Source organism: Enhydra lutris, unplaced genomic scaffold, assembly GCF_002288905.1.
Source record: "Enhydra lutris kenyoni isolate GAN:26980312 unplaced genomic scaffold, ASM228890v2 scaffoldscaffold22, whole genome shotgun sequence".
Lineage (NCBI taxonomy): Eukaryota > Metazoa > Chordata > Mammalia > Carnivora > Mustelidae > Enhydra > Enhydra lutris.
The window spans coordinates 31,201,840-31,215,642 of NW_019154106.1; positions in this window are offsets into that span (position 1 = coordinate 31,201,840).

The window sequence follows — 13,803 nt, forward strand, 5'->3', positions numbered from 1 at the left end:
TCCAAGAGAATTAACTTTCCCCTAAGTTTCATTTCCTGTTCCTTTTTCCCCCCTTGTCTTGGCCTTAGTGTATCATGGAAAACATTTTTTCCCTTGCTTATGCCTCATTTCATGATAGGCAGTCATGAGCATATAAACACAAACCACTAAAATATCAGGAAAATGTGTAATTAAAGAACTAGACTTCAAATTCATAACTCTGGTTTAGGGAAGCTTTATATCTTTTCTCTATGGAAATTTCATATTGGAGGGTACATAAAAGTGGTTTGCTCTAAGAGTTTAGGAGTGATTAGATAACTTATTCTCTGCCTCTGTCAGCATCTGCTTTTTGTTACATTTTATTCATAAGCTTTTCTTAAACACCTATTTATAATTGAGATGTTTTGTGGCCCCTTGTATACCTTTTATTGGCTGTTGAATTCACTTTAAATCTTCTCTAGGAATCAGCCTGAAAATAATGCTTCTTATTTTTATCTTCAAGATACCCAACCCAGCTGGAAGGGGAGAAAAAGAATATTGTAAGATCCTGTTAAACTTCTATCCTTTCCCCTATAGCTTCATCAAGATCAAACAGATTCTCCATAGCAGCAGCAACATAGAGCAGAGAGCAAATCAGATGCATATGTAAAGCTGTGATAAAATAGAACTTTACAGAAAGAGAAGAAAGACCTAGCAGGCATGCCTGTCTGGCAGCTGAAGGAAGTGTTACTGTCATTATTAAAGGGAAATGAATATACTGCCAAAGCTCTGAGAACATAGTATCAAGTATTGCCTGTGGACCCAAGCTGAGTGACTCATTCATTTGGTCTTTCTGTACATGGGAAAGCCAAGTGCCCATTTAGAAAATCTGTTGATAACAAGGTATAATATAAAACACTTTAATAACTGTTGAGATTCGAAAGATCCTTACTTTGTTAATGTTCCTTTGTCTAGTCCTAGCTATAGCTTTGTGACGGAGAGGCTGGCTAGCCTTAGTCCCACCTATAGGTGAGAAAAATGCCCCCCCCAAAGTTTATATTTGGTAAATACCAGAGCCAGTTTTTAAACCAAAGTCCATTGGCACCAAAGACTATGCCCAATCATTCTGCTAAAAAGTTCACTCTACTTTTTAAGTTTCTGATTACTTATGGGCAATTCTATCCAACTAGGCTAAAACATTGTAGGAAGCCAGTGCAACCATTAGAAAGAGGTTATGTCATTTGTAAGTTTATTAAATCATGTGTTTTAAAAAATTTATTTCAGGTATTTATTTTATCATATTTTAAGGTACTAATGCAGTTTCATGTTTCTCATCTAGTAGGCCTTGGAAGTCTAAAATGTATTTTGATTACTTATAAATCGAGTGCAATCAGAATTATATTTGATCCTTTTCTTCCCTCCCTTCCTTGCCTCCTCCTTCTCTCCTTTCCTTCCTTTCTTCTTTTTTTAATTTAACAAGCACTTATTGCACTCTTACTAAGCTTTGGGGATAGGGCAATGAAAATTTTCTTGCATTTAAAAAGCTTTCATTCTAAAAAATTAAACAACAAATAAATACAGGTCTTTCAGATAATGATCAATGGCATGGAGATCATAAAACAATACACTGTGATGGTGACTGTGTGGTGGGCTTCCTCTAGATTGGGTGGGAAGGAAGGGCCTGTGACATTTGGCTGATGACCTAAATGATAAATAGGAGTTAGTCACCCAAAGAACTGAGGTCAGGTGTCCCAGGCAGAAGAAACTGCAAAGACTAAGGCCCCGGGGATGGAATGAGCTTGATGTATTAAAAGAATCAAAAGACAAATATGATTGGTTCATGATAAGAGTGAAAGAGAGCAATAGATGAGACTCAGCTCAGAGACGGAGGCATTGTCTGGTCCTTAGAACCTCGTGTGTCCTTGCACAGAGTTTTGACACTGTTCCCAATACCTGGTAAATTCAGCTAAATAGGGTGGCAACATGATCCGATTTAAGTTTAAACGGTTAACTCCTATGAGAAGAAAGAACTTAGAGGGATAAGAGTAGAAGTGAGGGGACACATTAGGAGACTTTTAGAATAAGGATGGGGGTGGACAGGTACAAGGCCACTCAGTCTGTGATATAGTTTCTAAGAGGGAAAGGACTAAAGGATGGTAGGTAAGGAACCAACAGTGTTCACTTCAGACAAAATAAGAGATGGTGAGAAAAAGGAAAGAATCATATTTAAGAAGTGAGAAACTAATTAAGCTGGCTCATTCTGTATCATTTATGGATTACTGTTTATTATGACAAGAAAGAAAGTTCCCTGTGGATATCCCAGTCTACTTCAAAACTTATTTCCTTTTCCTTCAAGTCCCCCACAGATAATCCCAGGTAGCATGATTTTCCTCCTCCTGCCCTCTCTCTTACCTCTCTTCTAGACAACTTGGAAGTTAGGAGGACTTAGTGAAGTCTAAATCTGAGACTCAATGCTAAAGCAAACTTTCAATAAATGAGGTTCATATTTCCTGTAGAGGCCAGGAAATTTCCATGTTTAAAAATGATCATTCTGGTAGATACCACCTTAGCCAGGTGATCAAAGTTAATATCACCAGGAATACATATGGACACCTTATGCCCCCAAGATATGTTACAGCAAGAAGGGCTCATCACTTCTGCAGTCTCTTAGTCTTGCCCCAAATTCATAACCTCAGTCTAATCATGAGAAAACCTCAAACAACCCAAATTGATGGGCATTCTACAAAATAAGCAACCAGTACTCTTTGCAAGTGTCAAGGTCTGGAAAGAAAGAGGAACTCTCACAAATCGGAAGAGACTAAGGAGATACGACGGTTTAATGCAATGTTGAGTCGTGGATGGGATCCTGGAACAACAACGCCAACAAAAGGACATTAGTGAGAAAACTGGTGAAATCTGAGTAAGTTTTGTGCTTTTGCTAACAGTATTATGCTAGTGAATTTCTTAGTTTTGATAAAGATCACTATTGGTTACATAAGATGTTAAGGATAGGGGAAGCTGAGTGAAAGCTATATGGGAACTCTCCATACTATCTTTGAAACTCTTCCAGAAGTCTACAAATATATCTAAAAGGAAAGATTAACTGTTAAAAAGAAATTGCATTGCATCTTGGTTTCTGAGGGGTTTCTTGTGGGAATCATGTAAGGAAATCTGCTCCAGAAGTTCCCTTTTAATCCTTTTTGACTTCTCAATACCTGTACTATTTTTTGCTAATTGTCCAAATATAAGATTCTCACGGCTGACCAAAAAAAAAAAAAAAAAAATCATCCAAGCAATGGAATATTCTTCAGCGCTAACAAGAAATAAGCTCTCAAGCTGTGAAAAGACATGGAGAAAGCTTAAGTGCATATTTCTGAATGAAAGAAGCCAGTCTGAAAAGGCTACATACTATACAATTCCAACTCTATGACAGAGACAAAACTATGGAGACAATAAACATGTTAGTGGTTGCCAGGGGTGGATGGAGAAAAAGAGAGATGAACTGACAAAGCACAGAAGATTTTTAGGGTAGCAACAGTCCTCTGTATGATATTATAACAATGGCTATATGTATGTCATTATCTATTTTCCTGACTCATAGACTGTACAACACCAAGAATGAATACTAAGGTGAACTATGGACTTTGGATGATTATGACATGTCAATGTAGCTTTATTCTTGGTAAAAAATGTACCATTCTAGTGAGTGATGTCAATAAGGGAGGCTATGCATGTGTGGGGCAGAGGACATATGGGAAATCTCCCTACCCACCTCTCAATTTTGTAGTAAATGTAAAAGTACTCTAAAAAAATGAAGTATTAGAAATGAACTATCATAACTATATATTTTTTGAGCATGCCGGAGAAGTTCAACTTCATTAACCATCATTAATTATTAGGGAAATGTAGATTAAAGTTACAATGAGACGCTGTTATTCCACCATAACTACGAAAGCTAAAAGAATGGAAAATTCCAAAATATCATGAAGGGAGGATATGGGGCAACTGTATACATTCTCATACATTAGTGGGACTGTTAATTGGTTGAATTACTTTAGGAAATTGTATACATTATGACACAGCTGTTCCATTTATGGGTTCACAGCCCCCAAAAGTAAGTGCTTATAAAACATATTTACAAGAATATTTAAAGATGCTTTGTCCATAAGAGCACAAAACTTAAAATAACCCAAATATGCATCAAAGTGAAATGAATAAATAGTGATATCATTATACAGTGGAATAACACACAGCAATGGAAAAAAAATCTACTGCATATACAACAACATGAATGAATCTCACAGATAAAATGCTGAGCAAAAGCAGCCAGAAACACACACAAAAAATAACATATGGTTCCATTTATATTAACGGGAGATGGTAGGAGGGAATCTGCTGGGTTCTAGAATTTCATAACTGTATTTTTTAAATGATAAAAGTTGTGATCTCTTTTAGTATCTTGGGTTTGATATGAATAAAAATACTAAAGTATACTCATTCTACAAAAGGACAAATAGGAAGAATTTTATCTTGTCTAAGGTAAGAGGTCATGTAGAAATTACTCCTGGCAGATAATTTCAAGAACATTTTTACCATGTGCCTACAATATCCACCATGCAACATTTAAGATTTAGAAATGCACAAAAGCAAAAGGGAGATTTTTTTTTCTTTTGATCAGTATTAACCTCACTAACATAGTGCTTTAACGTTCGAGTATATTCATTATTTTTGCAAATAGGTTCAACTTGACAAAGCTAGCCAAACATCTTCCTACCAGCTTTCACATAACTCTGCTTATATTGAAGCTAATATTGCTCCCAGATTTCATTATTATTGTGCCTACAGGAACATGGCTGAATTTATTTGATAATCTTCTCCAAATTCAGTTAATTAAATGGAAAATGTTAGTGAAATAAAACATTTGTTACTATAGTGAAAAGTTTATTTGAACTGAATTTTTCTCTTTTTTGGACTGGTGGTTTTGGCATTGCAAATCTGCCTTCCAAATTCACCCGCAAACATGTTTCTGTGGAAACAGAGCCACATTTAGAAGCGGTGGTTATTGATTTTCTTTTGGAGCTACCAACTGGTTTCTGAAAAACCCTGGAGAGCATAGGCCAATTTCCATGTGTATTTTGTCCCCTCTCCCCTCCCCCACTATCCCTTCCATACCTGCGTGGCTTTAAAATAATCCAGGGCTATCTATTATTTATCAAAAGGCTACTGGATTGGCTGATAAAGCAAAGAGATTCTGTTCTCTCCTTGTTATTAGAGTCTCCTAGATGCTGCCTCTCCTATGGCCGGCCTCTTTCTGTTTTTGGGAACCCTACCCAGGCCCAGGCATGATCTTCCTCATGCTGCCTGACTTTCCAAACTTTGCTCAGTCCCTTCTCCTTTCATCTAGGCCCTCCACCTGCTTGTCGTGCCTCTCTGTTCTTGGGTCAGTTAACTCCTCCCCATCTAAATGATTGTACCTTAGACATTTCTTCCTTTGAGAAGCTTTTCTTGATCGTTCTTTATACTAGGTTGGATGTGCCTGTTAAATATTTCTGTAGCTCCTGTACGTGGTGATAATAACGCTTGTATTGTATTTTAGAAGACCGTAGAAAGCTTAGGTTGAACAAAGAGAAGGTGTGGCATAGTGTACTCATTACCTGTGACTGTTTTTCATTTGTTTGTTTTTTGCTTTTTTGTTTTGTTTTGTTTTGTTTTGTTTTCAGCTTTGTCACACCAGTAAACAGAAGGTTCACAGTTCTGGAGGGCAGGATTTCAAAACCAGTGTGTCTTTAGGGGAGTTTCTGTGCCTTTCCTCTCCCAGCTTCTGGTGGCTGTTGGTAAACCTCAGCTTGTGACTGCATCACTCCAGTGATGCCTCCATGGCCATGTTGCCTTCTCCTGTTCTCTGTGGGCCTCTCTTCTGTTTCTCTTATCCAAATACTTGCTGGATTTAGGGCCCACCTGGGTAATCTGGGATGATCTCCTCATCTCAAGATCCTTGACATGATTTTATCTGCAAAGACCTTATTTCCAAATGAGGTAATATTTATAGATCTGGGGATAGGACACAGGAGACATAGATAGCTCTTTGCAGACCATCCTTCAGCCTACGACATATTGTAACTGGAACCTAAACACACTATAAGGATTAATATTGAGGCTAATAATGAAAATGACTTATTGATGGAGAAACTGAAGCGTATCCCCCCTGGTTCTCTTCAGAACAGAGTCTCACCTTAGTGGACTGTATCATCCTAATTCAAATGTCAGAGACATCAGTCCAGGAATTGGCTTCATTTGGGAGCCCTTTTGCTACCCTTGTCTTATCCATTCTTTAAGGTTCAACTCAAGTTTAACCTCCTCTACAGAGCCTGCTACAATCTAATAGCAGTGATAATAAAATCACCTAGCATTTATCAAGAACTTACTACTTGCCAGGCCTGGTACAAAGAACACTAATTTCCCTATTGATATCCCCACTGTTCTGCCTTGCTTTGACTTGCCATTGCATTTATATCTGTGCCTCCATAAATATTATTTAATTACATACTGTCACATCTACTAATGTAGGCTATGCAAGTAGCCTACATAAAATTTTTTGTATAATGTATATTCCGTAGGTACTATTTTACTATTACCACTACTACTATGGCTAACATTCATTGGAGTCCTTAATATAGGCCAAGAACTGAGCTCAGCAATTAAATTTTCTCTTTCAATCCTCAAAGCAATTCTGCAATGTAGGTATTTCCTGTATTCTCACTTTTCTGATGAAGAAAAAGAAGTTTATTGTCAATTACCCCTGGTCTATCAGTGATAGAATCAGAATTTGAGAAGCAATTCTGCAATGTAGGTATTTCCTGTATTCTCACTTTTCTGATGAAGAAAAAGAAGTTTATTGTCAATTACCCCTGGTCTATCAGTGATAGAATCAGAATTTGAGCCAAAGCCAGGTAACTTCAAAGACTATATATATATATATATATATATATATATATGCTACAAATCCATGAAGTGTTGGCTTTGTCTTCTCAAGCATTTAGGTAGATTTGAAGCTTCTTAAGGCCATATGTCTGCTTTCCATAATCATCTATTAGGACGCTGAGTTCTTGGAATGAAAATTTTGTCGTGTTTTTGAAGGCACCAAATGTACTGCATAATTTAAAAAGTTCTTTAGCCAAAAGCTGTAAGTTTGGTCTGCTTTGCAAGCCGGTAATATCCCTAAACTCCTTTGTGACGTGGATGTGAAGTGGTTGAGAGGATCAGCTCAGAATGAGAAAAAATGCTCCCTCATCTCACCATCTCCTCACCCTTTTAAGTCTCTCCTCATCACAGGTAGGGAGTCCAGGAAATCAGCATAAATTATTTTCCTTCTTGATATTGTAAAGGTCATTAAATTAGGTAACATTAAAAGCATCAGTAGGAGGCTGAGAACTGAAAGAGATACAGACTTTGAATCCTGTGACAAAGCTCTCCAAGCTCTAAGTAGAGGAACAGAATTGCTTGGTCATTCAAGAATTTCTAGGACTGCTTTGTTTGCTGTTCTTCAGCAACAAATACTTTGTCCTTCCATAGACAGTCATATGGTAAAATTTCCTTGCCATTAATTTCACTCATTAAAAGGAAGAGAAGATGACGAGATTTTAAACATTTTCTTCCTCAAACCACATATAGTTTGCTAGTTTACATCAGTTCAGCTGGAAAACAGCAGAATTATGAATTTTTAAAAGTACAGCATCATTTAGTTTGCTCCAACTTTGGTTTTGGTTTAATTTGTTAATATTCAGTTAAGTTTTTAGGGAACAACTTACCTCCTGTTTCCTCTACAATAACATCATTTTTTAAAGAAATAAATCCAAAATTTCTCTCTTTCTCAATGAAATGATAATCACATTTAAATATTACATTAAGAAGTATCAAACTTTCTGTTAAAATTACCAAACCAATCAGACAATTAAAAAAGCGAATCCTTGTGCTATAGAAATGTTTACTTCATCAAGTGGATTTTAGGAATAAAACAGTGACCTCTATTTTTTAACAGCATTCACTCAGTCCTATGTGGTGATGAAAATAATAGTTAACCATTGTCTATGGGAATGTAAGAGATGAAAACCTGGTCTTAGAATTTTTCATCTTTATCATATTTGATCTTCACAACAGCTTTATGAAGAGACCACTATTTTTATGAACTCAAAATAAAAAATCAGAGAAATTATGTAATTTCTCTAGAATCATACAGTTAGTAAAGGATAGTCAGTATTTGACTTTATGCAGAATATATAATTGTGCTACCAAGTGTATCGCTGTCTCCAGTAATAGCTGCTAATACTTTTTCCTTTATGAGTAAACATTTTATAAAACTGATCATTTGACAATGCTAAACTGTATCTGAGCCCTTTGGTCCAAAAAAAAAAAAAAAAAAAAAACTGGTTTGGAAATCCTCCCACCCTTTATGGACCACCCTTCACCAGACTGTTTTAAGATAAGACCCATTTCTATCCTCCCTCAGGACTCCCATAAACTCTGGGATAACTGTGTTACTTGCCATTAAAAAGCCCCAGGTCCCCTTCTGTTTTTTGAGACATCCCTTATCAATGAGCACTCTCCCTATTGCAATAGTTTAGATAAAATAATCTCCTTGCCTGGTGCATTTGTCTTTCACAGTTTGGTGCTGTAACTCAGATAGGGCTGAGAGGATCAGCTCAGAATGAGCTCTTGCTTTGGGGTCCCTCTTTACTTACCCAGGTAAAGAAACCTTTGTGCTCTGCTCCTGACAAATGATTAGTGACCCAATGGAGAGTCTGACTCCTGGTCCTGTGCTATGGACTCATGTCCATGAGTAGCATGGTAAGGTGCCAGCTTGATTTCTGGGGTCAGTCTTTGGGTTTTGTGGTCTTTTGCTGGTCTCTGTAAAGGAATTGATCATTTATAGAGATCTTGTCTCTTTCACGTGAAAGACAACAGAGACACTGGAGTGTTAGTCTTTTGTTTGTCTTGTTTGTTTGAGTTCAAATTAAGAACTTATACCCACTGGGAAAGGAACAGCTCTTTAATGTGGATCAGTGAGTTTTGTATTTCTGTATTTCTGTTTGACCTATGACTGAAATTTTAAAATTGAAACTATGTTTCCTTTCTCTCTTTGGATATTTATGTCGGTCATTCAGAAAGACTTCTACCTCTCATATAATGTAGTATTGCCCTCTTTCAGATGGAATTACAGAATTTGATTACAAGATCTCTTTACTGAGTTCTATTTTGATGGGCTTAGTGGTAAATTATTGAGTATATAAATTGAATATTCCTAAAGTTCCCAGAAATTAAGGAAATGGGATTACTAAGACTCTCAATGTGCTGGATTTAAAAAATATCCTTACAGAAAGCAAATCAAATATGTTTCATTATTTCAAGTTCACATAATTTAGGCAAATCTTTGACAAATGACAGTTACATAATATTTTTAGTTTAATAAAAATAGCTATGTTTTCTCATCAGTGTTAAGTATAATAAACAGCAGGTACCATTCTCACTTTGTAGATGAGAACATTACATTTAGAAAACTTAAACTTAATCAAGTTTATACATCTAGTAATGGATGGATATTTGCTGATTTTAGAGGCTGTGCTTTTAGCCTATAATCTATATATCACTGTAAACAAGCCAGGTTATTCTTTGCATACATCACATTCAACTTAGGAATGAAATATTCAATAATTTTCCCAAGTGAAAGAGAGTATATTATACTTTTCTTTAAGCTTAAAACCAGAGCCAAAGTTCATCACTTGATGGATGTACACTGCCTTGAAAATGGGAAAATTAATTATGTTATTAAATATGTTATTAGGGGCGCCTGGGTGGCTCAGTTGTTAAGCATCTGCCTTCAGCTCAGGGTCCTGGGATGGAGCCCCATATCAGGCTCCCTGCTCAGCGGGAAGCCTGCTTCTCCCTCTCCCACTCCCCCCGCTTGTATTCCTTCTCTCTCTATCTCTCTCTGTATCAAATAAATAAATAAAATCTTTAAAAAATAAAATTAAAAAATATGTTATTAGTGCAGGGACTCTGTTAAACTAAGTTTGAAGTGTGTGACTAGACCACTAACTACATATACCTTAGTTGTGGCAGAAAGTCAGGTGAACTGGAGTTCTTTTGAAAGATTGTGCTCAATACTGGATGGAAGAAACTATTTTAGATTATCACATATCAAGCCCACTTCTCTGTATGGTGATTTTAAATTTAATTATAATAATAGTATTATTATTGTATTATATAATAATTATATTATTATTATTATTATTATAGTATTATTTAATACAATTTTAATTGTTTCTAAAGTTTGGAATGTTACCCTTCCTAAGAATCCCGAATTCCCTTGCAGTTTTTAGGAAGTCCTTTGCTACAAGTTCCTCAACTTCCTCACTAAATATTTCTGCAACATATTCCCAGGCCAGAATGAACTTTGTAGCTCTAATTTAGTCTCCTTTTTTAGTTTTATTTTTTTCTTCCGTGTGAACCTGAACAAATAAAACACTAAACAATCATGATGTTATTTTGAAGAGTGGCCTTTACATTTTTAGCAATGTAGTATTCTAAAATAATTGCTAAAATAATCTTTTTTTAAAGTGCTCTGCCTCTCAGAAATGACTCTCTCTTTTAACTGATAGAAGAATATGCATGTGTAAAGCTATTCTAAGATCAAAGCAGTGGTTCAATATGGTCTTAAAAATAACTTTAATTTGGATCCAGTCAATTTTATGTCACTCTTATTCAAATTATCTGCCTTTACGTACAGAAGATTTAGTATACTTAGTAAAATTCTAAAAAACACCATAATAATATCCTAAAGAAATCTGCTGTTGTTTAGAAAACTGCATGAACAATTCCCATCTGCAAATGGTTATTTATTACTTAGTTATTTTTAGACTTTCTTTTTTTTTTTTTTTTTTGGATGCATCGCTCACAGTAGCCTCTGGGTGCGTTTGCCGAGTTTAATAATTAGCTTTCCCATTATAGCTTACACACAACATGGAAGACAACATAAACACAGGATGCATTCACATACATCAACACATACTCGTGCGCAAATTAACAGGTGAGTGAGGATACCTTTAACCCACACTTTATCAGCCAATGAGATTATTTAATAATTCCTTAAAAACCAAGAATCAAGGAGCTACTTCTTTGTTCAGGGATTATGGTTTTTTTCTGGGCTGTGCCTTGTGCCTGTAAGCTTTTCACAAGGTTGAGGAATGTTTATTCTCTGAAAATAAAATTATTAGCTCTGAAACACAGGAAAAAGAGCATAAAATACTGCAAAATGTCAGCATAATAGTGTCTACTAGAGTTGCAACTCAATTGTACAATAGTTGACATAACCTTTAAAGTGGAATGTGTAAGCACTTTAAATATGCTAGATATGATGCCAGTAAGGTCCTCTAAAAGTAAGAGTACCAAAGATTTCCCAAGATTGTAAAAATGATCTGGAATGTTGCTGTTAGAATGAGTTGGCTAGACTTGTGTTGGCCCCTGTTCAGAAAATTTCATCCCACCCACAAACTCAGATGAATGAGTCTTGGGGGCATAGGTGACTTGACCAGTTAAGCTGGTAACTTGTGACTTGAGCAGCCTGGTTCAAAAAGATGAGCTAAATCAATCAGATTCCTCCTTGTGGGGACAAAGGATTCAGTTCATAACAGACGGTTATTATTTTAAAGCAACATTATCCTCTGTTTATGCAGTAGTTTTACTACATACATTTCCTGTATGATCCACACTCATGACTTTGAGACCCAGGACTGATAGTATAGTTTCCATTTTTACACACAAAAAAAATGATGTTCACAAAGGTTAGGAGCCTTTCTGGAGGTTCCACAGCCAGGTGTTTGGAGGACAATCCTGTAACCCAGTGTCTGATCCCTGCTTTAGCCCCTTAAGCAGTCTAAGAGTAATTTCTTTAGTCAAATGTTAATCCCCCCCCAAGAGCTGCTGTAAATCATTAGAATTTCACTGTAAATATTATTAAGTTTAATTATTAAATTATTAAATTTACCTTCAAGTTCGAATCTATGTATGAATTTGAAAAAGGACTCATTCTAAAAAGCATCCGAAGGAAACTGTTAGTTTTTGCAGTCTTACATGACCTATGATCTCTGTGCTTCTTCAGGGTAAGAGCTAGCTTGTGAGATTGACTAAGAAATAAATTAGAGTTGCTTCTAGCATATGTAAAACCTGATATGTGGTACCCTGTTCTCAGTAGCTGCTGCTGAGAAACCATAAGTTAGCATCCTATCACACTCATACTCTCAGTCTTGTTCGTTTTGGCTTTTCATTCTAAAATATAATCAGTTGGCTCATCCCCAGAATTGTGTTTTTATCTTCAGCCAGGAGTGGAGAAAACTGAGCAAAGAGCAGAAAATTTGAGGTGTATTTGTGAACTGATCTGTACCCAATAGAAATTTCTTCTACATGAGAACATCCTTCCTAAAACTATGACGCTTGTTTGGGGAAGCATGTACTAGACAAGGGCTTTCTAACAGTCAACCAAATCAGGAGAAGTAGTCAGGGCTCCAGTGGGTGAGGTGATCTTGGAGAAAGTGTATAAACATTCTTGTGCTACACAACAGAGGCCTATTATAGGCTTTGATGATACCTGTCCCAGGGAGTGAATGGTATAGAACAAAATCAAAGTGGGGAGTTGGTGGAAGGAGTCAACTTTCATGATAACAGAATGTAGCCTGCCCTATGGTTACCGACTAAATTTAAAGGGGCTTTCAGAGAGTTTGGAATACAGTTTTGCCAGGAAGTATGGCACGACCTCTCATTTTTATGAAAAGGTTCATATGTAGGTATATGGAAAAGTTCCTTGATATAAACTATTAGGAGTTACTACAGAGGGCAAGGTGCTGGTCGTGTCTGTGGGAAATGAAATACCATTTTATGCCTAAACCTTGCTTGATTCACCTCTGCCCCAAGTTTGCTCCTGATTGTGCCAAGACAAGGTTGTAGGTGATTCTTATTTGCACCCAGGTTCATTTTAAGTGAGCCTCCACGATTGCCCTATTTTCCAATTATATAAAAGGAAAGCAGACTAAAGAGCTAAAAGGATGACTCTCCGTTGGTGGAGTAGAACTGACAGTGGATCTCAGTAGCAGTGTCACAGCAGTGTCACCCCACATCAGGTGGGGTGCTTTGCAAATTCTTGGTTACTTCAATTAAAGAAGGACATTTTTGATCTATTTGCACTTAGAAAACTAAATCAGAGATGATTTAAGCTTATGCTAACTCAATTTCACTCACTTGGCCTCTGAGATGCAATCATAGATGGCGAGAAAGGGCTGCCATTGCAGCCAGGAAGCGGAGATGCCTGCAACTCAGTCTAGGAGATGCCTCCACTGCTGTTCTGGTTTGCCCAGGGGAGTGGGTTGTGCACATGAACTACATCTGTCCTGTGTGCGGAGATGGAAGAAGGGTTGTAAATGCTTTTATGCAGTGTTTTGTCACAGCCCCATGTTCAAACTTTTTTTTTTTAAAAGATTTTTATTTATTTATTTGACAGACAGAGATCACAAGTAGGCAGAGAGGCAGGCATTGAGAGAGAGGAGGAAGCCGGCTTCCTGTCGAGCAGAGAGCCCGATGTGGGGCTCGATCCCAGGACCTGGGATCATGACCTGAGCCAAAGGCAGAGGCTTTAACCCACTGAGCCACCCAGGTGCCCCCCCCATGTTCAAAGTCTTGAGCATGGCACATCCATGTCCACCTTTACTTCCCTTTCCTAAACCATATTGGACCTCTGCTTACCTTTCTCTGCTTATCCTCACAGGTGCCATTCTTGTTCAGTTAGCCTCTATCAGGGGG